We start from the raw sequence: 27,136 nt of genomic DNA, 5'->3' as shown, positions 1-27,136 counted from the left end.
TCAGGGGGTTAAGACATTTTTATTTGGTTTCTGCTGGTATTACTAACTCAAGTTTAGTGCTTTTAAATACTTTGACAGGAATAGTACATTTTGGTCAAATTAAGGGCAAATGACTTGAAACATGAAGAAACCTATTGCTAAATTGTAATATAGTGGCTCCTTTGTAAAATGTTGTGTCTATATTTTGTTAAATTGAACATGGATGCTCATTGTCATTAATGACACCGTTTTCTGACAGATGAGCCAGAAGTAAAACAGACAATGTTACATGATCTATTTTCTAGAGTTGCTGAATAAAATACACCTGGGGAAAACACTACAAATGTAGTTCCTAAATTCAATGAGGTCAAGTCATTTTTTGTTCATCCAAAATGTCTTATGGGCGGCTTGGTGGAACAGTGGTTAGCATGTCCACCTCACAGTTCAGAGACACAGTTCAAATCCACCTCGCTTCAGCCTTCCAGTGTGGAGTTAGCATGTTCTCCCTGGGCCTGCATGGATTTTCTGTGGGCACTCCAGCTTACTCGCACACTTCAAAAACATGTATGGCAGTTGTGTTGGACATACTAAATTGTCCCTAGGTATGATTGGCTATGTGAATGTTTGTTCTTCTCTGTATGCCCTGCAATTAGCAGGCAATCAGTTGAGGGCGTCACCCGCCTACTGCCCGAAGCCAGCTGGGACAGGCACCAGCAAGCCTGTGACCCTTGTGAGCATAAGCGGGTATAGAAAATGGATGGATGGCAAAATGTCTTATGCTAGTTATGAGATACATGGCTGAAAAAATATTTCACAAGGGGGCGTCTGAAAAAAAGAGCGAGTACCACAGCTAATTTCTAATGCAAGAGATTGGTGTGTGTCGCATTGGCAGGAAGCAGGCAGGGGTGTTCCAAGGGGGACGATGGCCTACTTCCAGGAGGTGCGTAGCGGGAGGAGGTCCCACTACTAATTAGCCATGACAAGTGAAAATGACCACAAATACCAGAGGGGCGCACCATGAAACACATAAACACAAAGACAAAAGCGCCGAGCAAGGGGGTACACAAGCACTATAGCAACCTACATCCCGCTGCTTGTGCACGGGTAGCCCTGATCCCCCTGCCCTTTGACAAGGCCTAATAAAGCGCCACATTGTGTGTGTGTGAGTGTGTGTATGAGGATGGCTGGGGTGGGGGGGTTAATACAACGTTGCATGTTGAGTGCTGTGAGAAGGGCGGACACCGCCGGGTCCCACGGCACAGCAGTATGCTTGGGCCTATAGCAGGGAGTGGCAAGCATGCTAATGAGGTCATTATGTATTGGACGCTTCTTTCCTTTACAGTGCGCCTGTCAGCGGATTCATGAAGCTGGGCACAGATGTCACATTAGGCACAATGCGGCAACAACGGCAGCGTCTCCAAAATATGGCCGGTGCCGATCCAAAGGCAGAAAAGGGCATTTCCATAACTAATGAGATGAGCTTAAAATGCTTAAGACGGTGGCCGCGCAAGCGACATTCAGCTGCTAATTATTTATTCAATCAGGGGCAGTACAGCCAGCTTTTTATTCAGTTTTTTTTTTCAGCGCTTTTATTTACAGCCCAAAAAAAGGAAGAGGAAGGGCTTGGATGCACATGCAAATGCAATTAGGGCATATCTGCATAGCCGTTACTGATTAGAAAGCAGATGGCAAACAGCGGGCATTTGAAGAGACTGACTGCATGAGCGCCATCTTGGCTCAGTGAGACAGCTGGCAGATAGCGATCGTCCATTTTGAAAGCGCCACCGCTGTTGCCAGCCGAAGGTGGTAGGAAAAGGATACGAGGCTCCAGTTTCTCCACGTGCCAGGAGATCAGTAGGGTTCGTGTGTTAATAAGTCAAATGCATACAGCAATCACAAAAATGACATAACAGGGCTTCTATGAGGGGAGCTAAGTGGGTGATGTTTTTAAAAAAAATTTCTTGGCTAATCACGAATCAGACAGTGCAGATTGTTTGTCAACTGCCCAATATTTGAGGGGGATGTGGGTGAAACAAAAAACAGTATATACCCTATGTACACATACCATTAGCTTCAAAACACATTTGCCAAGAGAACAATGAAATATACCAAAAGTTGTGAATGTGTGAAAATCAGACATGAAGAACATCTTATATTTTTAAAGCATTTTGGTATTTTTTATTGTTGATATTGAGACAAATATGCTGGTAAGGGTAACGTGCAAGGCAGTTAAGCATTGATTTTTAAAAAACACATACACTCTTGGTGTTGTTGCAGGCAAAGCAACGGTTTATTAGAATCTGATATATTTTGTTAAAACAAAAAACAAAATGCATTACTTGTATATCTTATATCTTGTAAGATTCAACATGAAACAAGACACAGCGTGATGTCTTTTAAACATATTTACCCAATTAAAAACATGGGTGTATATATTTCTTGTAACATTCAACTTTATTCATTTGAATTTAAACTTTATTTATTATTATTATTATTATTATTATTATTATGCTGATGATGATGATGATGATGATGATTATTATTATTATTATTATATTATATTATATTATTATTTTACTCTCATAAACATTTGAAAATAAAACTTTAACTCTTTATCTCTTTTAGAGTCAAGCGTGCAAAAGGCAATCCCAGAGTGCCAGCCGATTTCGAGCACTTTGACGCCTCTTTCAAGGCTGACAGAATATTGTATTATATGTCTCTGTAGGCATCTGGTACCATATGAAAGATTTAATTACTTTTGTTTACATAGAAAGTAAGATGTTATCTTATTATGTTCTTTAGTAATCACTGTTTGAATATAGATTATTTGAGTGACACTAGGCTATTTTGGACAAAAGGAGAAAATGATGTTTTTTGTGAAAAGGTGTGCTTTTGCACAGCAGTGACTTTGAAACAATTTTTTTTTAGTAGCATTGGAAACATCCCAATAGTCCTTCTCTTCATTAAATATTAACAAAAAATGTGAAAATGTGTTTTTGATGGCAAAATAACAGTTTCCGTATGTATATATGTAACTACATAACTACAACAGTTTTATCGGCATAATATTAAGATGAGTGCTGGCCACAACTGTCACTGAATATTCTTGTCCATGGCACTGAAAGAGGTAATTTATCATTATAAGTCCTGGCAACCAGTCCAGAGTGTTCCTTGACACCTGCCCCGGGACAGCTGGCACCAGCAAGTCAGTGAGGATAAGCGGCCAATGGATGGAATGTTAGGATGGATGGATGGATATAATAAGTAACAGGCGGCAAAAAACTGTAGCAGGCCGCCATTGGCCCTTGGGCCAAAGTTTGGTCACCAGTGAACTTGGATATCAAAAGATGAAAGACAAAAGGTGAGGATCAGATCTACAGTGAAAAAGGTATCATTTATAGTCACTGAAATAATTGAATATTGTAGTATCGTTTCAGTCATTGTCAAATATTTTTTTCAAACATCACTGTCATCCAAATTAAATGTATAGTAAGCAATCTTGAAAGAAGCTATCTTTAAGTGACAAAATTTTCTTTTCTGTTTTTCTAATTCTAGACATGATGTAGGAATAATTATATATTTATTATACATCAAACATTATATGCTCAAACATTTTGAAGCAGTTTGCAGCGGGGGATTGTACATTTTATTAAACATATTAGATGTTGCTAGCAGTAAGATTTTTGGGTGGAGTTGAGCCAAGACACATTTATCAGATCGGTTTTCAGATTGGCAGAATTGGGGGCCTATTTTGTCAACGCACACGGATGACGTGTGGAAAGAATTATTTAGCATTGTTAAAAAATGTTTTGACTTGCATGACATCTGACTGTGTTCAATATAAAGCAAATTTGAACGGAGAGCTGGCAGAACATCGGGTGAGACTATCCACCAGTCTTATCCCATTCTCCTTGCAAATCCGTCCTACTTGCAAGTAAAACTATTTTGGTGTCTTCGCTTCTTCACTGAGTGGTGTTTTTCTACAAGTGTCGAATGGATGAACCTGATGCTTGACAAGAACCACAGACCCAAAACATACAAAACATAGGTATGCACACATGTCAATACATCACGTACAGATGTTGCCATTTCAACCTGTCTGAAACCAATGCAAGATTGACAACAATGTGATGTTGGGATACTCACCAAAAAGTAGGAATTGTCTTTGTTGAGCTTTTCAAGGATGAAGCTTTAAGTCCCAATTCATAAGTTGTTTTTACATTTGAATTTATTACGGGTAAAAAAAAGAAAAAAAAAAGTAAGTCATTAGTTGAAGAAAAAGTGCCTCATTACCGGCCATTCGTTAGCGATGAGTAGCGGACTTCGGCTTCCACGCGGAGCGGAAGCTATGAAAGGTTTTCCCGCGCTCAAACTTCTAGATCAATACAAGCCTTCCATATCCTCTGAAGGCGGCTGCTCTAAGCATGGCTCAGGAAATATAAAGCAATAAAAAATACAGCAGATTGGAAAGAAGTTGTCCTTCCATCCACGCCAGCGAGATGAAGGTATTGGGCTTCCTCCTCCACCCCCCATCTCTGTGAATCCTCACGGAATCAAAAAGAAACTCTTGCTTTTTCACACATATCTGATTCTTCTTTTTCCGCTATGGCGTCCCGCCTTTCAGTGGCAAAATGTTTATCGAGCGGCAAACGCTCCCCGTGGGCTGAGCCCACACCGAAGCTTCCATGTGTTGGGGCGGGTGCAAAGGTGAGGGCTCTGGCCCAGGACGGTTGGAGGAAGCTTGAAAAAAAAAAAAAAAAAACGTCGGTCGGTCCCAGGGCTCCGAGGAGCCCGGGGGCGGTTCTGGCCAACCTCTGCTAGCCTCTGTATTGATTTGACAGCGCGGAGGCTCCTTGCCGGCGGCGATGGGCGCCTCGGCTCGCCCGCCTCACCTGCGTTTCTCCTGGCTCGGGTCCGCCCTCGCCTGCCCACTCTGCCTGGCCCCTGTCGGCTCGTCGGGACCCCTGAACGCAACCGCCGGGGGGCCCGCGCGAGAAAGACAGCCAGAGAGGCTTGTCGTGGAGATCCTCAGCTGTGTTCACCTGCTCCGGGTTCAGCCGCTTTTCCATCCATCCCTCCTTCCACCCACACTCTTGAGCCTTCTCCTTTTTCTTTTCATCTTCTTCCTCATCTCTCTGCAGCACACAAACACAAGTAAGAAAAATGGTTAATGGTAAGTTTCGCTTGAGTTGAGCAGGAGTTCAGGGGTGAATATTCTGGCATCGTCTCCCGGCAGGCGGCGTGAACCGGCTCACTTCGAAGAGCAAAGACCGGGGTCTGACACTTAACACGCTCTCGGTTTGTGGTGGGCCAACAGTGCTTTCTCTACTAGTTTCAGCGCGACCCAATGCACTGATCGACTTTTACAACCCACTTGCTCAAATTTGTTTCACGAGATTATATTCATTTATTCACACCTGTATCTCCTTTTCATTATGTCGTGTTTGTATGACCTGCAACTACTCCTATAAAATAAAGATAAAATGATTCCCAATTGGACTGTTTTGTCAGATTTCAAATCCTTCTTACAGTGCCAAATCTGGCCACTAATATTGTCAAACTAGTTGGGTGTTCAGACCCATGCCGAGGTTGACAACCAAAACATGTCTGTCGCAATCTACACATATGAGGATATTTAATAATCTTCTATGGTTTAATATATATATATATATATATATATATATATATATATATATATATATATATCAGTGGCAGGCCGTGACTTCCACACATACGCGTACTTGTGTGATGTAACACTCGAATAAATAGCCCCCATGCAAACACGTACGCATTACTGGGCTACACAGGCTATTATCCAGAATTTTTGAACGTCAATAAACCTGCATCAGCCATTAAAACTTTTCACGTGATGCTGTGAAAACTTTAAAAAATTGATAGTACTTTAAAATAAATACCCGTGAAATTTTATGAACTCCTAATTACAAATCGCAGTCTAGTATGAGAATAACATCATTTTATTTCTTTACTATTAATTGAATATGAACAAAATAAAAAACACAAACATATTAAAAATGAAAAAATAAATAAAAAAAAAGGTTTGCACTCATCAAAACAAACGGCTGTCACAATCGATCAGGCTTTTCAATATATCCCGATTTTTCTTCACCTTTTCATTATGGAGGTCTCTTTCTCTTGGCACTGAGATGTACAGTGTATACACTTGGGTGTTCCAGAAGTTCTTTAAAAGCATCGTAGCGCCATGAAGAGCTCTCTTTACCTTTGAACTGAGATGTACAATACTGTATAATCACTCGGGTGTCAACATAAGTGTTTTAAAAAAAAAAAAAACGTAGCGTGTGTGTCCAGCCATGCTTTGGTGTCTCGTTGCTGCCATAGTAATTGAACTCTGCAAATCCAGTGTACAGCCAAACACCAACTCGATCCTTTGCAAACAAAAGCCATTCACAGCAGAACTGTTTGCCAGTGTTAGCTCACACCCCGTTAGCCCAGTCAGATATATGGCCAAGTGGGGACAGGTTAGCTAATAGCTACGCTACACCTCTAAAGCAATCAGGCAAAGCCAACACCGCATAGCTTGCTTGTTGAGCATTGCACTGCCTTCTTGCAGTAAGCGTCCACTCTTGTCACTTTCAACATGAGGCCTCTAGATGGCGATCTTATGACTCAGTTGGCTATTACAGCTTTTCTATTAAGTTATACAGGCCGCTCACATACTTATCTGTGCTTGCGCAGAAGCCAGTGCCGTGTTGATACAAATGCCCTGGCTTCTGGCAAAGGCAGATTTCACACAGCATAGCGACACAAGTTAGCTGAATTCTAATTGGCTAAAAAATCCAACTTAAAACTACAACACGATAAGGAGCATAACAAAATGGATATAATATGACAAGAAAAGAACAGAATATGAAGAATATTTGTATGAATAAATAAAAAAATATAATATGTACTGTATATTTAGTAAAAATGAATTTGAAATGAACTTGACTTTTATTATATATATATATATATATATATATATATATATATATATATATATATATATATATATATATATATGTAGTTGTTTACTGTACTGTCTCCTGTACTTTTAGCCTGAAAATGGTGTTTTTTTTCCCCCCCAGATTTGCCCAAAACACCCCAAGATAGAGGAGAAAGGTCCCAGGCACAATGTTTACTTGCTGATCTACTCATGCTAAGATGTAACGGCAGGTTGAATATAGACAATACTGTATGTACACAAGATGCACATAGGACCATTACTTTCAGTTCATCAGAGATAAAGACAAGAAAAATATAATTGTTAGGTGCACTTTGTGTGCGATACAATACCTAAAATGCCATAGAAAAGTGTAAAAAACAAAACACGTTAGAAAATTTGTTTTCCGAAGTGGATTCACCAGCATATGGAAACCGTCAGCAAGATCCCTTTCGCAACTAGCATACATGACAAGGTAAGCTAACGCTAATTTTCACTGTACAATTGCTATTAATAATAGTCTAAAAACCGTTCTGGTTAATGTATATCAAGATGAAGCATACAAAACTCATGTTAGCCAGTAAAATAAACTAACAATGATGTTGACTCGCTGCTGACATTAGCCCCATCGAAACCATCTGTTTTTGAAACATATGTCTCTAACCTAGCCAACTGATTTTGAATTTGAATATTAACATTGAAATTGTGTAATGCACGAACTGTTTTTTTCTGCAATCAGAATTTTAAAGCCACACAATGAAGAGTATGCAAACTCCACTCTGAAAAGCTGGATACTGTAAATAATCATTCAGCTAAATTTGCCAAAATGTAAATCTGTCACGTTTTCTTTCATTGAACTTTCTTCTATGCATTCACACCTTTTATATGTTTTCCTCATCAGGGTCAAAGGTGTGCTGCAGCCTATCCTAGCCAACTTCGAGCACGCTAATCACTAACCACAGATGTCTTTATACTTGTTAGTCTTACCAAGGGCAGTTTCTTGATTGAATATGAATAAAATTCAGATAAACACAGCCGACCAGATTTACTCAGGTACAATATTACAACAAAAACAAAATTTGGCTTTGCCCTACTAAAAGCATTGTAAATGCACTATCTTTAAAATTGGAAATACAAGCAAACATCCCCTAGAGTTATTCAATAGAAATATTCAAAAAGACCGAAATTAAAAAGTTAAAAAAAAGTTGTTTACGCCAAATAGTGAGTGAGGCAATAGAAATGTTTTGGCTGCACCAGTGCTGTTCCAAAAAAAACCTGTCAAAGAATCACATCGCTTTTGTGTCATCTCGAATCATTCAAATGGGTCCAGAAAACTCTCTTCTTATGATAATAGCAGTTGGTGATGGTGGGTGTGTGGGGGTGATTTTTTTTAAAAGGATTCATACTTCCATTGTGTGAAAAAAAGCCGATGCTAAATTCCACCCCCACTCTTCCTAACCACACCCTAGCAACCAAATGTTTTCCAAATTGAAGCATTTTCTCCACTTAAAAGCAAACAAAACAAAAACTTGAACAAGCTTAAACTGGAGCAAAGAAGTAAAGGTTGAGAGTGGAAGTTGCAAGAGTGGCCAAGTACGAGAGGCTAAGTGCATGTCTCAGACACAATAATGCTATTCATTGGGCTCAGACATGGGTGTTAACTCCCCTCTGACTGAGCACAATGGGCTTGGGCGGCGTCCAGGCAGGCCTTGGCGATATTGTTAGTTCAGGGCTGCTTTGTGGCCATCACGGGACACAGCCGACGCATTGTGGCCGTGCTGGAGAAAGGATGGAAGGATGGAGGGAGCTTTGAGTTTGGGTGTTTGTCAATGTTGAACCCAGGACTCTTCACCTCTAAAGTATGAATTACTAGTCTGGTACTACGGTACAAAAGACAAAAGGGAACAATGACAAAAGGCACAAATCTGACTATTATGGCATGTCAAATACAATATGGAGGCTTGGTTTTTTTTTTTTTTGGCCGGTAAGGGCCATCTATATTCTTCAGTTTTCTTGTCTCTATCAATATCCAAAATATCATCAATCTCATCATTACTGCTAAAAATATGTCTCAATGCTTTATGTTTTAGTGAGAGATTGTGTGATCCACAAGATCATCTTTGAGGTCAATTTAACAATCAGACTGTGAAGCCATTAAAATATGCACACGTTTTCTGAATGATTGCAAATTTGGAATTCTTGTTTGATTCCAATTATACCTGATTTATGAAGATTTATCCAGTAGGTCCTGAGATACAATGGTTCACAAAAAGGTGGCCTTGCCATTTTTTGCACAAAAAATTCAAAATCCACCTGGTGATTTGGCATTTGGTAATTACCCTATAGCAAAGGTCACCAACTTTGATCCCCCAGGCCACCTATCCAGCATGTATTTTGGGGTATCCTTCATCCGATGCACCTGATTCTAACAATCATGACAATGATCAAGCTTCTGCAAAGCTTCCTAATGAGGTGATCATTTGAATCAGGTGCATTAGAGGCGGGCTATACTGATCACATGTTGGATAGGTGCCCTTGAGGGGCAGAGATGGTGATCCCTGCTCTACGCCATTGCCTTAGTTCAAGATATCCAAGCATAGTGAACCTCGGTCTGTCTGTATATTATGTTTTAACAATAACTACCATTTATTTTCGCCTCTCAACAAGCAGATAACACCTGGTCTCCATACATTTGAAAGGAGATAATTTTTCCATTTCAATGACGAACAATACCATGAGCCAAAATTTGCCACTGCAAGTCGACTGCTACAAAATCTTAGCCATGAATTTCACCAGGGGGCTAATGCCTTGCCAAAGTTTAGCCAGTGAGGGTAGTAACTCTCTGCCCCTGGTGGGATAGCATAGAATTACAATTCAACCAGTGTAGACAATGATGTCTAATCCAAAGAAGGGAGTTCTTCCTCTCTCCAAGAGTGATCGAGGCAGTCAGCTGATGCCTAACTCAATTAAGGACAGGAGAAAATAACAAGCGGGTGAGAAATAGACACATGAGAAGCTGAGAACAGAGCAATTGATTACAGTCAACCAGGAGAGATCTCAGGTGTCCCCAGGACAAAACTTCCCCTTGGTCCCTGATAATACACTGCAAAACTATACAAATCCAATGACAGAATGCATCAGATAATCCTAGTAGACTGGATTTGAACGGAGGATATTTAGGAAACTGTTCACGCTATAACAGTGATAATTCTGCAACACTTCACTGGGATTTGGCAGCACTGGGGCTTCAACAGGCCAAATCCGATCTGTCCGAGGGATGGGTGGGTTGGTTTGGCCAGTGAGAGAGCGGGCAGGTTAGAGTGCTATGCCAGACATATTGAGACCTTTTTAGAATGTTAGAATTATTTAATGTTAGAATTATACATAGCCAAGGTCATCCCACATTTGTTTCTGCCACATGTATATTGGTAGACACGGATATTTTCTGTTGGAATGTCATGTCTCCTGCAGCTGTAATGAAGTCACTAGCATGATGACCGCTCTTAGCTGTCCATCGTGTTTGATGACGACGCTTGCTCTGGGGGGGGGGGGGGGCAGTTCTCGTGGCCGTTGAGTCCGATCCTTGAGCCACATATCTATCCACAGGTGGAGCAGGGGAACCAGGTACTAGCCGCCTGCTGATGTTGCTGAATGCGCCTCTCGGACCGCACTCTTGGACTGAAGTGGCACAAGTGACCTGCCAAGCCAATCTGTCCAGTGCCACGGTTTCAAGCTGCATGGCTGCAACCTTAAAGAGACGCTTTTGCCCTCTAGCAGAGCATTTTGCGCCTCTCAGCTGGCCTTAGAGGACTTGGCGGGGTGGGCGGTGGTCAGGCATATGGACGGTGTGTCCAATCCACCTAAGATGTTTCTTAGCCATGGCTGATTACATGCAAATTGAGTTGGTGTTCTTGAGGATGTCTGTTTGGGAGACTCGATCTTTCCAGGACAGGCCAAGGATCTTCTGTAGGCAGCGGATATGGAAGGTCTCTAGGTTGGTGATGTGCCGGCGGTATGGGGTCCATGACTCTGCCCCATAGAGGAGGGTAGAGAGATAGACTGCATTGTATACAGCAATCTTGGTGCTGACCTTCAGGTTCTGATTTTCGAAAACCCTGCTGCGTAGGTGTTCAAAGGACAATGAGGCTTTATTGATGTGGGTGTGTAATTCAGTGTCAAGGGAGCAGCATGAGGACAAAGTGTAGCCAAGGTAGGTGAAGTAATGCACTGTGTTTAATGGAATGTCATTAATCCAATCCAATCCAATGCAACTTTATTTGTTAAGCACTTTAAAACAACCACAGCTGACCAAAGTGCTGTACCGAAAAATAAAGACATCGTAAAAAAAGACACAATAGATCAAGGACATAAAACACTAACTCTGATAAGACAAATGAGTGAGGGTCAAACAGAATAAAATGAAGGATAAAAAGAATAAAATAGCGAATACAAATGATAGGGATAAAAGAATAAAGGAATCAAATAAAAGTAAAAAGTCCACTGTCTTACTAAATGTTAAACGCCAAGGAGAAGAGGTGGGTTTTGACAATGATTTAAAAACAGGCAGGGAGGAGGCCTGTCTAATGTGCTGAGGCAGGTTATTTTAGAGTTTTGGTCTGCAACAGCAAAGGCACGGTCCCCTCTGAGCTTTCGCTTAGTTTGCGGCTCTCTCAGGAGCAGCTGATCAGCTGACCTGAGATAGCGAGCAGGTGTGTAGGGGTGCAGAAGCTCAGAGAGGTTTGGAGGGACAAGACCGTTCAGGGATTTAAAAGCAAATAAAATGATTTTAAAATGAATCCTAAAATGTACAGGCAACCAGTAGAGTGAAGCTAAAATAACATTAACATGAAAACTGGGGGTGTGGAGGTTGGGGTTGTGAGTTGGGACATAACCAGTTTTTTGAATGATGACCTGAAGGCCAAAGGATTGGTAGCAACTATAAATGGTGTTGAGGGCGTGCTGTATGGAGTCTGGGCTGTGAGCTAAGACAGCGCAGTCATCAGCATACTAAAGCTCACAGATGTGGCAGGTCTTTGTGTGGGCCTGGAGCCGGCGGATGTTAAAAAGGCTTCCATCGAGACGGTACTCCACTTGGACATTGTCTTCCTGTCCCATGCCACGGTGGAAGAGGCACGTGACAACAGGGAGAAGAATGTTAAAGAGCACTGGAGCCAAGACACAGCCCTGCTTTACCACAATGTTCACCTCGAAAAGCTCTGACTAGAGTTTTCCTGTGAGCACTCTGGCTTGGATCCCGTCAAGCAGTTGCTGGAGGATGCAGAGAAACTTGGGTGGTGCCCCAAGCTTGGAGAGATGTTTCCAAAGCAACACAGGGTTGCTGGTGTCAAAGGCTTTACTGAGGTCAGTGATGGCTATGTAGAGGTCCTTGTGGTGTTCTCTGCTCATCCCCATTAGCTGCCTTAAAACAAAGACCATGTCTGTGGTGTATCTTGTCTTTCAGAAGCCACAATGAGTCTCTGGAAGCACAGCTTCCGAGATATGCTCGACCAGCCTGCTGAGCATGATTTTTGGAAGAACATTTCTTGTAGTGGAGAGGAGGGAGATTGGTCCCATAGGTTGCTCTGTCCCCTTTCTGTTTGTAGATGATCACAATGTTGGGATCTTTTCAGTCCTGTGGGAGGGTCCCATGTTCCCAGACGCTTTGGATCAGGAGGCGCAGGCAGTGTGTGAGGAGATACCCACCATGCTTGAAAACCTCTGCAGGGATGCCATCGGGTCCAGCACTTTTAATGTTCTTTAGGCCCGCAATGGCTTGCTGGGTTGCAAAGTAAGATGGTGGAGTGTCTAGGCTCATGATTATTGGCAGGTCTTGGAGATTATCCGGGATGTGTGGGTCGACAGGGTTGGTGTGGTTGAGAAGACTCTCAAAATGGTTTGCCATACAGGCAAGAATCTCTTAGCGGTCCTTGAGGAGAGTAGAGCCATCAGCTGACGGAACTGGAGCAATCGCCCGCTTCCTGGGGCTGTCCAATGCTTTAATGGCATCATAGAAGCCCTGAGTGTTGTTGCAGTCTGCCATGTTTTGGATCTCTTGCATTGTCTTCCCCCATCAGCTGTCCTCCATGATTCGGAGAGCTTGCTGGGTTGCTGTTCTTGCTACATAAACATTTCATTTCCGGGTGAGAGATATAGGGCAGGTCAGGAGAGCTTTGTGGGACTCATGCTTTAGAAATGACTGTATCTGGGCTGAGTTGTAGTCAAACCAGTCCTGGTGGCACTTTGTTGACTGGCCGAGCGCCTCCTAGGCTACACTATGAATTGTCTGGCGCAGAGCTGGCCCATCAGCTGATTCCTTCGAGATCTTGTCAAGGTTTTTCAGCAAGGAGCCGTCGGAGGTTGTCTTTGGTGTCGGGGCTGTTCAGTGCTGCACAGTTGGGCCTTCTTTTGGGAGCTGTCCTTGGACCACCGGGTTGAATGCTCATGAGGAGCTTGAATCTGACCATGAGGTGGTCAGTCCAGCACTCATGACAGAGGTGGTGAGGACATCCTGTCTGTGTCACGGTTGGGCAATGCAAGGGGGTAGGCGGGCGTGATAGCGGTGGTGGCGGACCCAAATGCAGGAAGGCTCCAAAGCAGGGAATGCGTGTAACAATCCATGTTTACTAAACCAAGGGTTAGGTAGGAACAAAAGTGGGGAAAAACAGGACGGCAAAAACTCCAACAAAAGGCGCAGGCAGGGTGGCAAGACCAAAAACAAACACTAACGAGCAGGCTGGCTGGGAGACGAGATGAGACTGAAGAATGATGGGTGAGACGTGACTATGATCCGACAGTAGCTGAAATGAAAAACTGGGTTTGAATACACACATACTAATTAGACAGATGCGCGACAGCTGGGAAGGGAACAATAGGCAGGGGAAGCGGATTCGTGGACACACGAGGGGCAGGTAACGCAGACAGGTAGACCAAATCCAAACTAACGCAGAGAGACATGAGAGGAGCTGAAGCAGGAACTATATAAACAGAAAAGAACAGAACCCACAACCAAAACCCTACAGAACATGACAGTCTGTCCTTTTGATGGATAATCATATAGTCCAGGAGATGCCAGTGCGTCGTGCAGGGGTGCTGCCAGGTGGTCTTAAACCTGTTCTTCATCTGAAAGATGGTATTCATGATGACCAGCTGATGTTCTGCACAGAGGGAAAGGAGCTGAAGCCCGTTGATGTTCATTCTCCCAACTCCATGCTGGCCAATTACTTTATTCCATACGAGGTGCTCCGTGCCCACTCTAGCATTGAAGTCTCCCATGACTATGAGCTTGTCTGAGGCTGGTGTTTTGTGTAGGTTGGTGTCAAGAGCGCTGTGAACATCCTCTTTGATGTTATACTCGGCATCAAGAGTTGATGCTTAAACACTGATGAGTGCGGCGAAGCGTCCCTTTGTCAGGGGAATGTACTTCGTCATCAGCCTTTCAATTATGCCAATGGGGGACTCCAGCATGCACTGCAAGAGTTGGGTCATCACACGAAGCTAACTCCATGGTTATGGCAAACACCTTCAGGGACCCCTTTCCAGAAGAAGGTGTACCCTGCGCCAACCTCTGTCAGGGAGTCCTCTCCTTGTAGTCTGATCTCGCTGAGAGCTGCAATGTCAATGTTCTATTTTGCGAGCTCCATGGCCACAAGCGCTGTCCTGCGGTGGGGCCTGTCAGGTGCTACAGCCAGGTCCAACAGTGTGAGGATGTTCCACGAAGCAATGTTTAGGTTTTTTTTTTTTTAATTTCTTTTCTGTCATTTTGACACCAAAGGGGGATGCTCTGACGGTTGTGGTTTACCGTCCAGAGTGTGAGGAGCTGACAATTTTTAGAATGTCTAGGTCCTTCACCATCTCAGGGGTGAGCAGTGTGGAGCTGCTCAGTCACAATGGAAGCTCCCAAGGAGTTGCGCTGCTCTATCCCTCAGTCTCAACGACCATCACTACACTGCTGCCTGTGTGCATGGTTTGACGCGGCACTTCCAGCCACATCCTTAGCCCACTGCCATTCCACACCGCCACACAACTTTGGGGGGAGGGGGGGATTGGGGGTGCAAGAGGTTTTCACATAAGTATGGATTAAGGTGAGGGTGTGGGTGCGCAGTTGTCACTTCCACCGTCTTTACTCCTACCAGGTGAACCTCCAGAGGCATGAGGGAACCCATGACGACTTTCATCTGGCAATAGTTGCAGGGGGCTTCCAGTGGTCCGGTCTGTTGGACTCCGCCTATGCCTGCCCCATAGTGCAGGGTTGAGATCACTCTTTGTCTAGCCTCTAGCCTTCAACCTGTTCGGAATGGTTGACCCTGCCAGGAGTGAAAGACTCCAGCCGACGTAGCTCTAGGTGTCATGGAGATGCGCAAAGTGCCTCATCGCGATAAAGTGGTGATCCCCGTTGAAACACATGATGATCTAAGGACCTAATCACAGTCATGAGGACCCAATGATGTAATCACAGGCACGACAACCTATTTACAGGCACGGTGACCTAATCAAATGATGGAACAGTCTGTTGCCATGTTGCTGGTAAAGGAGATAGCCGAGATTGCATCGACTGATAGTAAATGGACGTCCACTGACGTCCCCTCACTATCAGAAACAGATTATTACCTTGCTGTCATAATGTCTCCCCTAACCTTTTAGGGCAGCAAGTGGTTTTGTAACTAGGGCCAACCCTATTGAATGAAAGAGGGACGGACAGAAATTGTAACCAGACAGGGAAGGAGTCCTCAGAGGGTCCAGGTTCCTGTCTGAGCCCATATGAGCCCATATTTGAGTCAAGGGTGAGCTAAAGCTTAGCAAAGATTGTTTTACAAGGTAGGCCTATGTAAGACAAAAGGTCATTTTAAAGTTTTTAAGAAAAACTGAACTTTATGTTGCTGAATTGTTTCAATCAACTGATTTATTTTTTGACACTTTCATTGTGGCAGGCAGATGTGAAAAAGTACATTTAAAGGGTAACTCAAGCCAAAAACTCTCTTTCTAGTAAATATGTTCTGTACAACCTCACTGGTCTAAACACTATATTCTTATTAATATTTGGTTGGGAAGTAAAAACTAAGCAACAAAATCCACCTGTTTTTTTCCATCTTATGGGGAAGCCCTTTTACAACTTGCTGATGATTCAAAATGACATCACAATTGCTCAGGGCTCAGGTGATGACCAGTTATGGCTCATCTTGCAACAGAACATCTTGAAACAGAAGTTGCACATCTCCTGTTGAATATTTTTGTGAAAATAACTGGACAAGATGCTACGGGCGAAGCTCTTGCATTAAATCCTCTTCAGTTCCTCCCCCTCACTATCCACTTGCCAGATAGGAGAGCTCTGCAGCTCCCCGATTGTTATTGATCCTGAGAATGAGCCAATAGGAGGGAAACAGTGATGTTCTCCCACTCTCTTCCGCTCCCACTGTTTCTCTCTCGCTCTCTTTCCATCTCACCTCCATGCAACTTTTATCCTTCCTGTCCTATAACTTCATTTATCAAGGTTAAAGTCTTATTTTTAAAAAAAAGTGAGTTGGTTACCTTGCGCAATCTGACTGCATGATAGAAATCCCCTCAAATTGGGGAAGATGACACACACACAAATATTGTTCACGCACATACATAAGCCAGCTGCGAGGAAAAAGAAACAGAAGCAACATTTAAAAGAAGGGAAATCAGAACATTTAAAAGAAGGGAAATCAGGACACATTTTAAAAATATCCCTCACAGTATTTCAAAAATACAAAAACTACAAAAACTACAGTATGTTTTTCCAAACGCAGTGACTTCACTTTTTATCGACATAACTTATTTTAACTTTAAAATAAAAATATTAAAGCACAGAAAATTTTGTTGATGTTGATAACATTATTGTTCATAATCTTTAGTCGCATCAGAAAGAATTTTAGAAAACTTTTTCATCAAAGTCAGGCAGCTCAGTGCTGCAGTGGTTAACACATCCGCCTCACAGTTCAGGGACCTGAGTTCAAATCTAGCCTTCCTGTGTGGAGTTTGCATGTTCTCGCTCATTTCATACGTTTGGAAATCACATTTGTTTATATATCACTGCAGAATTTTATTAAATTGTAATTAAATTAAAGTATTTGCCTGTTTCTGATTTAGTATTTTATTGTATTGAATCGGTCGCCATATTTCCAAGGAGGAAAATTTCACAAATATAATTCAAAACGTGTCAAATCGTTTTGAATGTCAGTTTGCATCTTGTGTGCAGCTGTGTTTCCAGTTTGAATGCCAATGAATGAAAAGATGTGTATTCCAATGGTAAAAACGTGGAGAAGGAAGAGAAAAAAAAGGAAGAACAGAAAGTGGAAGAAGAGGGAGAAGAAGAAGAAGATGAAGAAGAAGAAGAAGAAGAAGAAACCGGTCTGCGCAGAGTCTTAAAAAGTCTTAAAAAGTATCATCTGGAGCATGGTGATCAGTATTCTACACATTTTAAGTTATTCACCAAAGACAAAAGAGAATGCCCAGAGCAAAGACATTGCGATCCAACAAGATTTGCTAACGTGGTTTGAAAAGTGATTCTGCCTAGCTTACTTGCTAGTATATTTGTGTTGGCATTTAGAGCATGGCGCCAAAACACATGGCCCCTTTGTCATCCTTATTGTGTTTGTAGTATCCTTGCATCACAGCAAGAATTAATTGTCGGCTGGGACTCACTTTTCGGAACAACCGGTCAAACGTCGACTATGCGGCCACATCTGGCGTAGAGCCCTTGTTGACATATACCTGCCTAAATTTAGTAGATTTAGCATTATTGTCCACTGAACCCAAATGGCGTATCATCTCTCTCTTTCTCTCTCTCTCTCTCTCTCTCTCTCTCTCTCTCTCTCTCTCTCTCAATCGGTCGTCGGCTTAGAAGTATGGTCGCTCTGAGAGACTGTAGTGTGTGTGCTTCAAAATCTCTAGATGTCACTAAATACTACTGATTGTCCCTTTGATTCAGTAGTTTTTAATCTTATTGCATTAGATTCTTTTACTGCAATATTTTATGTTACTGTAATGATCTAATGATTCAATTTTAATACTGCATTCTCTGAGTACACAATGACCTCACTTATGTCGACCCCCCTTTTTTACTGCAATTTGGGTGAATTTTACAAAAACACGATTATATGTGTACCACTGACTTTAGCAAGTACCCCGTAACCAGTGCAAAGTATTTTTTCCTTTTTTAAACTCTTAAAACATGCTATTAGTGTTTGATATATTAAACTTTAGAACCCTTCAAACTTCATTCGTATTGGTCCACAAAAATCTAATCCTATCCTCTTTTGGATCATATAAGCTATCTGTTATCAAAGAGAAATAACTTAATTATTATTAAATATTTGTCCACAAAAATAATCAACAAAAATTGTCAGACCTATTCTTGAAAATAAATATTTATAAATATTTGTCCAAAGAAAAATATTCAACTTAACGCATCCTCTTTTGAGATCGTAGTATTGATCTGTTCACAAAAATAAATCATTAACTTAACAGGTAATGAGAGGTGGCACGTGAAAAGTTGGGTGGAACCATTCTAGTATGGGGGGGGAATCCGGGTTTCAAAAAGAAGGAAATTGAATAACCTACTGAACATTAAATTTGTTTTATGAACTTGTATTTTCCTGAAACATTTAATTTACTTGATAATTATTTTTTAAAGGATTTTTACATGTTTGTTTGTTTTATTTAAAATCTGGAGTACCCTCTGGAGTTCGTTCAAGTACCACCAGAGCTATCCGTACCCCCATTTGAGAACCACTGACATAGATAATGGCTGTCGAAATAAAATACATGGTGTGTGTTTTTAAAATGATGAAATTACAGTATTGTATGAGAAGCATTTCTACATTTTATATCAAGTATAGTAATGTTGCAATCATGGGTGGGCAAACAAGACTAAGCGACAATGTATGCGTGTGCATAGATGCAAATACTGAAACTAATGCTGCAAACATAAAATGATTTGAAGTTTCAATGCTTTATTTTTTTTTGACTCCGTTGATTATGAATTTGTCTTAAACCCCTAAATGTCATCATCACTCTCTGACACGCCAAACAGATCCTCCCATTTCAATGTATGGCTATCTTGGACGTGCTCATTTTTCCTCCTTGTCATCTCTTCAAACATGCTCGTTACTCTTCCTCAGGTAGTCAAATGATTTGCTAATCATCTTACTGGGGATATTATCCCAAGCTTTCTTTCTTTAAGTGGAGCATGCAAGGTTGCCCTTCGGTGCGCTGTGTTCTCCCCCTTCCCCCACATAACTTGTTTATGCATACGTCCAAGGGCTGAAGGAGACAAGTCGAGCCTTTTCCTTTACATTATGCTTCAAAGTCCGCCAAAAAAATGATCCACGCTGCCTTGCTGACAACAAAGAGGCGGTGTTTGATGATAGTGCATTTTTGCGATGTTTGTGTGCAAACACTCTCAAACAGATGCATACTATATCAAATTAGGGGTCTATTTAAGCCTTGTAAATTACATAATATTACTCATTTCACATTCAAATGAATGTTATTCAACCACAGATATGTGGATAAAATTGGTCTGTTCTGATTTATGTGATAAGTCGAACCCCCCAATAATGGGAGTTGAAAATGAGATTAAAAAAAACAAAATCAACTTGTACTTGGAGAAATACGGTAGTTAGATCATAAATGGGGTGGGTTTTGTATTTGATGTGTAAAGGAGAAAGTTGTAGAGCCAGTACTGTGCATGTTTTACTCAACAAGTGTTTGCAATTGAGCCTTGGCTGTCTCTTAAGTGCTCTTTTCTTTTTAGTATGAGTAAAAGATGGACAGCACGGCAACAAACCAAAGTTGACTCCAATCCAACAAAAAGCCTCGGGGCCTGTTAATTTGTAGCTCACACATTTGCACACAAAGAGATAGCATGTTTAACAGAGAGGGTAGTTACCATTGTCTCCTGTTCATAAAAAGGCCTGAAAATGGCCCAACACATGTTGTGCATCTTGTCCACCATTGTCATGGCGACCACTTGATTTTGCAGAGGCCAGCTTTGCACTCATAAACGCAAATCTACACAAGGTGCTACAGAGCTACACATTCCCCTTCCTTTGTGCGCCTTAATTGCCACAATGCATCTCCTGGTGGCTAATTGTGTCGTATGTGAGTCATTGTTTCCAGCTACACAAATGCCTCTTCACACTGCAAGGCAGTAAGGCGCATGAGGAAAGGGCCAAAGATAAAGATAAAGACACAACGGTACCAATGAAAGAAAATGAAACATATTTTTCATTGTTTATTTATTCACCTAAAATATTTAATTTTATCTGTTTGACTAGACCAGTGCTTTTCAATTATATTTTGCAAAGCCCCCTCCTGGGAAAGAGAAAAGATTCCCCCACGCCCCCAACTTGCCAGGCCAAACATAAATAAGATTATTATCTATAAAAATGGTATCAGTACAGTATACCTAAAACTGTATCCTTTTTAACGTTGACACAAGGAAAAAGCAATTAAAAAAAAAAATACAATACATAAACAAGACCGCCGGCTGAACTTGCTGGGCCCAAGCTTATCCGAGATGGACTAACGGAAAGTATAAAAGTGTCCTGTGGTCTGATGAGTCCTCACTTCAAGTTGTCTAGAAATCAATATTCCTTTACCAACAATCTGCAGCCATTATATTGACTGAACCTTAAAAATCTTGCATCTGCTATAATCCTGTGAAACACTTACACAGCAGTTAAAAACTAGCTTTGCTTTTAAAACCTTAGTATTAGAGTTAGTTGATTGAATGACAACAAAGAATGCTATTGTTAATACCAATTAAACCATTTTCTACAGTAAACAGCTAGTAATAGTTCTCAATTTACTTCCATTATTTCCTCTCAGCTGGGTCGAAATACACACAAACATGGTAAACATGCTGCCCTAAAAGTAGGTTTATTATTATTCCCAGTTTAAAAAAAAAAACTTCAAACATTTCTCTCTACTACCGGTAATTAAGGGCATTGATTTTTATGAAAAATTCAGATAATTTTCCTCCCAGAGCCAGAGGATTACTTTGGTATTTACAAAAGTACCTTTAAAACCTTTACCCTTCATTACCCACATAAGTGAAATAATAAAGTGTAACAGATGGTTTTGTATGTCCCTACTTATTTTTCTCCCTCCACTTTTACATCTTTTGTGATGCCAACAATTTTAGTTTGCTCAGACTGAATCAGTGGGATGGATCCATTTAAATTCCAGTTGCTAGGCGAGTCGCCACAGCTCATCTTGTTGTTCAAGTCCACACATTGACCTCTGCGACTAGACTCTTCCCAACGTCAACCGCTCGGCCCCAGACGCCTCCCATCCTCTTTGCCTTCCCTTACTTAAGTTCTTGTGGAGGAGCTGACAGGCAGACAAGGAGGGTGAGATCATGGTGGAAAGAGACAGGGGGGGGCACCCACACAATGCAGAGGGGCATCTGGCACTGGGTGGTGGTGGGGCCCTGGATAGGACAAAGCCTTTTACACCCCCTGCCACCATCACATTTCCATGCCGCTTTTTGGGGATATGATTGTTGGTGAAGTGCAACAACTTATATGTTGCATCACTTAACATCACCTTTTTCTCTGCTAGGTCACATTTGCTAAGGAAAACGAGTCACCAAATGTATACTTATTTTATGTATTAAGTAGCTTTTCAAACTAACAACACATTTCATATTAAGAAGAAAATTAGACTGAATGATTTTGAAAAACAATCTAATCTTATATTTGTATGCAATTTTTATTGCAATTGCAATTTGGTGCATGATCATTTTTTTAATGTTCCCTTTCCATGTAGTTCCTTAAAAAAACAAGTAGTAAATCAATAGGTCATACAATAACCAGTATCATATTCTTTAAACATACATGTTTCAGTATTATAGGCTAGGCTTGTGAAGTCAGTCAATGGCAAATCAGAATAAATTAGAAAAATATCTGTGGCTTTATTACTTCAACTTTTCAGGTTTCAAGAAAAAATGAAATGTAATCACGTGGAGTAAAATTCATTAACGCAGAACATTTCTAGATCCTTTCTAAAGAAATAAACTATACATTATAAATAAATAAAGCCTACTTAAATGACCAGAAGGAAGCAGTTTTTTCAGTGCAGCCTTTGAGATATGAAAAAAGCTTTGTAATGTATTGCAGTGACAGTTTGCCAGATTGTTCAGTTCTAAGACACTGACAATTACATAGATATAATGAAGTTAACCAACAAAATTGCACATAAATGACAAAAATTAAGGCATTTCACTTTACATCTGTGCTTCATTACAGCAGATTTTTATTCAATTAACATTTTTGATCAACCTGCTCATAATCTTCATGTTAATACACATGTAATAATGTGCCTGCGTGCATGCATACACACAATAAATGCGTGTATGTGTGTGTGTGCGCGTGTGTGTTTGTGCGAGTGTTTTGTGCAAGGCCTCCTTGTATATATTAGCCATGCGACTTGACCCTGGCGGGCTGAAGCGGCATTCGTGCGTCTGGCCGGGCGTGGGAAAAAGGGGAGAGCTCTTTTCACAGCTGCTCTGGTCGTTCGTTGCATTGAACCAATAGCGGGGACCCTACTGTCGCCTTCGCCCCCAAACACCCCCAAACTGTGTCCGCCCGCCAGTAATACCACCTTCCCCTCCCTCCTTTCTGCTCCCGCTCCCATTCAATTTTCAGACTGCTGCCTTTCAGCGCGCCTCGTGTGCCTCCCCTCTTGCGCACCCCTTACCGGCCATCCATCATCCTGCTGCACCGTGCCATCACAATAAATTTACTTATTTTTTTTTTAACTCGTTAGATCACTGCTCATCCTGCTGTGAGACATTTTTTCTTGCTCTAAAAATATTAGATAGATAAAAAAGCACTGCTTTGTGAGATTTATTAATTCAATGTTTAATTAATTTTAAGGTCAACCAATGACATCCTTAAGCCACTCATGTCTTGTCCTGGTTTTCCTCCATGTCTCATTGGTTTGCTTGTTCTGAATCCCATGGTTACGTTCAGTCTTTGCAGGTTTATTTGTTTCTGTTCATGGTACTGTCCCGTGTTCTGTAGTATTGAGAGTTTATTGAAGTTTGATTGTTTTGTTTTTTTCTTTGCTTTTTATTAAGTATTTTGATTCCTCTTTATGCTTTGTTTGCCATTTTGTTTTTTGAGGAAAAAAAATATTCAGTTATTTAGCTTCACCATGCTTTGCTTCTCTGCTTTTCTGCACTTACGTTCTAAAACAAAATGACCTTGTGACAAATGCTCTGTCTGCATTTGTTGCTAAAATTAACATCTAAGGTTTTTTAAAGGTGGCACAGCTCAGTGGGAGAGTGGTCCTCTCCCAAACGAGAGATTGCGGCTTCAATCCTTGAGAGTTGTGACCATGGTTAGGTTTCCTTGAGAAAGATACCGATACTAAAGTTGCTCCTGACGCTTCGTTAATATTGGTATTCGAGAAGTCAATTTGAAGCGCCATGAGTACCTACGTTAGAAAAGCGCTATATAAAAGAAAGATCATTGATAAAACTACCATGATTATAAAACTAGTTTTATTAGCTTTCCTATGGTGTTCCATAGCATGAAGCTCATGTTTAGAAATATAAGCTCTGTGATTTGGTTAAATACATAACATGTTGTCTTTTTTCTGCTTAAACTTAAGTGAGTGGCTTTAAAAGCTGTGTTGTGTGGAATTAAAATTTGGAGTTTACTGGTGTTACATGAATGCAGTAACGGACTCTCAGAGAGACCATACTTTCGAAGCATTCAGTGAGTGAGCGAATACAAATACAATTCGCCATTGGTTTCAATGCACAATAGCGCGAATTCTACCAAACTTGGACAAATATGTTAGCTTACCAGTCGAGTAGAATGCAGGACAGTGACACGAGGATCAATAACAGGCAACAACATGGCGCATGCAATGACCTGTCCACAATACAAGGAAGCAACAGTTTCTTTTTTTGCCATTCTTTCCAAGGTAAATGCTTGTTGTACGGTGATGTCTTTGCTAACGTTTCCTTTTGTGTTTGGTGGGTGAACTCAAATGCCTAGAATAGATAGTCATCCTAACTCCCAAACCAGTCTTTATGCATTGTTGTGAACCATGTTCACAACAGGATAAGCAGCTGTAGAAAATGGATGGATAGATGTTCAGCAATAAATATGTGAAAGAAGGGCAGCCGCTTCTCAATCACTGCAAAAAAATGTAAACATAGAGTTCACAGTCCTCACAGTCTACCACAAAGGCTTTATTACCCGCCGGCATGCCACCACTTGAAGACATTGATATTGTCATACGTACAATGATGGCACATGGTGCTTGATTTGGATACAACGGTTTTGACTGGCTCCTTTTTTTTGCGTGTTTTTTTTCTTGCGTGCTGTTTTTTTTTGCGCACTTCTTTTTTCTTGCATGCTGTTTTGTCGTGTGCTCTATTTTCTTGCATGCTTTTTGTCTTATGTGCTCCTTTTTACTTGTGCTCTTTTAATTCGGGTTCTCCTTTTTTCATGTGTGCTTCTCTCTTGTAAATTATTTTTGGTTTTTGTTTGCTTGTTTTTTTGTTTGTGTGATTTTCAATTCAGGGCCACCGTAGTAAATTGTGAATATTATGCACCACAAACTCCTTTCTCTGATCCTCTGATTGGCGCTGCAGCAAACAGACTTTAATTTATGTTAACGTACACTGCCACTACTCCGCAAGCACACCCACAAAGTGCATTCATTTCAAGAGATTTATAGCCTATCAAGAAGCATAAAGCAGAGGGTGTCATTTACATCAACTTTTAAGAACAGTACAGTGAGCTGGGCGATGCATGCAAAAACTAGTGAGAAATCGCTGTGGGCGGTTAAAAGCAGATTTAGGACACCGTGACAATACTAGTGTGCTTAAACATACAGTTTGAGGGAGTGCTTGATTTGCTGTGCATTTAAACCTGACAACTGCACTGTAAGCATGCACACATGAGACTCTGAGTGCAACGGTCATCACTGCACATGCCCATATGTGCATTTTTAAGTGAAAAATATCTTAAAAGGTCACATAATGTGAAGAATAACTCCAAGAGAACCTCAGGAGCAGTTCTGTCACATTGCCCTAGTACCGCAGGCATGTTGGAAAGCGAACGAGGAGCTTGGTGGTGTGACGTGTGTGTGTGTGTGTGTGTGTGTGTGTGTGTGTGTAGGTGTGCGTGCGTGCGTGTGTGTGTAGGTGTGCGTATGTGCATGTGTGTGTGTGTGCGTGCGTGTTATATAGCCAAGAACCTGAAAAGGCTCCATCTCCCTTAGCCAACACGCCATGACGGTGTGGAGCAGAGCACTCCGAATTGGTTTCTCTGGGGCGGATGAGAGCTGTAGAGTTGATTTTGAACAAGGGTGTAGGATGGGGGCATGAGCGGGGTGGAAAGGAGGATAGGAAGATGAAAGAAGGAATGGATTTCTGGAGCCAAGGAAGAGAGGGTCACGTGGGGACTGGGAGAATGGGAACCTGGAAGGATGCAAAGTTGAAAATAAAAGGGATACAAAAATAGAAGGGAACAAGGATTAATATACAAGATTGGAACGTTAAAATAAAAGAAGAACACTTGAACAGACGACACAAATGAAAAGACAGGAGGTGTGGGAGCGAGAGGCACCTGTTCCTCTGAGAAGAGGTAAACGAATGAAAGTGAAAATGATATAGTGAAACAGATTTGCTTGACAAGTAAAGATTTCAAGTATTTCCATTAGCAAGTACACAACTGTGTAAAATGGAACACCAACAACACACATACAACCAGACCGCCACCCAGGTCCAGTTACGCAGGTCTGGGGGATACTGCGTGGTCCAGCGCTCGTATGCTACGGCAGAGGATAGCCACGGAACGTGGAATATCCTCTGATCTTTGCTTGGTTGTTTCCCCCTGAGGACAAAAAGGTTCATCTGCAACTAGATTGACGTCACACAGCATCACCTAGCCCTCAGAGGTAAATCAAATGCTTTCACTTTCTCTGAACCACTCCCTCTCCTACTTTGCCCACCGTGGAGTTTGTGGATGCACGCACGAGGCAAGAGGTGCCCTTGCTTCTGTTAGCATAGCAAGGTTAATCTTCCAGCCTGTGGAAGAGGTGTAGGTAGAAACTAAAAAGCAGTAAGGAGTCCATTTATTTGAGTGGAAAGAAGAAATGTAGTACAAATACCCTTTTTGAAATCTGTACTTGAGAATTCATTATTTAATGTTTGTCGACATTTGAAACGTTAGCAAAGCAAAGGGATCAGGTCGTCCGTATGTTAATGCTAGCGAGCATTTTTACTTTTCATTCAACCATTTCACTATAAGGTAGGATTGTGCACTGAGAATTGTGATTTGTGTAGAATCGGGACTATCATTCTGGTCTCCACCAGGCACAGGTGCGGGAAACACACGGCCTGGGACGGAGACGCCCAATAGGACCCCGCTGTGACAATGGTCACCTACACAGGGTCTGTGATTTTGCTTGGGGCTGTTGGGTGGGGCACCTGGTCATTGACGAGCGATACAACTGGAGTGGGTCCAGAGCCAAAGTCAAGTACGTCTAAGAAGTTTAACGAACGGTGTGTCGACACCAGGCAGGTCACGAGATACGAATCCCACGAGACAAGACATCTCATGAGATTGAGTCCATGAGGACGTGATATGACCAGATTTTTTGCAATTTTTTTTAAATAAAAAACTTATCGCTGATATAAACTCTCTAATTTCAAAATGTCATGTTTTTTATATTTTTTAGTGAACATGCTGAAATAAATTATCTAACATGTTTTTCCATATGCTGTTGCAATAACAATTTATTCAGTTGAGAGCTTTCAGAACAGTTGAACATGAACAAAATAAATCACGCTGCTTCAAGAAAAATTGCAGCTGAACTCTTTCCTTGTTGAACATGAAAAGAAGAAAAATGTGGTTAAAGTGCCAAACATTAAACAAAATCCATTCATGCAAATAGTGACATGCTAAATGCCAACTGATGTCGAGGGATGGAAAGGTGCACTTTTAAAAGCAAGCAAAGGAATCAGTCGCGATTGGCAAAGTTACTTGCATCTTTCATGGCATCAATTACCTCCGCTTTGGTTTTCTTTTAAAGTGTTGGAACTACTGCACGACTAAAGTGATGCCGTGACGGAATCTCATACTGCGTAAAAAATGCCTTCATATCGAGCGTGATGTTCATACCATTATCCCGTGTTGTTTTGGTAGCTTT

The 27,136-nt window shown here is 41.5% G+C and overlaps 1 long non-coding RNA gene across 2 annotated transcripts in view; it reads right to left on the bottom strand.

Annotated features, from left to right (window-relative positions):
- The window catches only part of LOC148417506 (uncharacterized), a 55,071-nt gene that overhangs the window by 12,098 nt on the left and 15,837 nt on the right, over positions 1-27,136 (bottom strand). Inside the window, exon 3 of one of the 2 annotated variants that reach the window (XR_015866981.1) lies at positions 4,126-5,114. This is a non-coding gene — a long non-coding RNA (uncharacterized LOC148417506). Of the gene's footprint in view, positions 1-2,245; positions 5,115-27,136 lie in introns of those variants that run through there. The other variant, XR_015866980.1, reaches the window with a different exon arrangement.

This window comes from Hippichthys cyanospilos, chromosome 10 (genome assembly GCF_059441005.1).
Source record: "Hippichthys cyanospilos isolate Australia breed blue-spotted pipefish chromosome 10, RoL_Hcya_1.0, whole genome shotgun sequence".
NCBI lineage: Eukaryota > Metazoa > Chordata > Actinopteri > Syngnathiformes > Syngnathidae > Hippichthys > Hippichthys cyanospilos.
The sequence above is the reverse complement of the archived record's forward strand: the minus strand, read 5'-3'. Positions and strand labels throughout refer to the sequence as shown.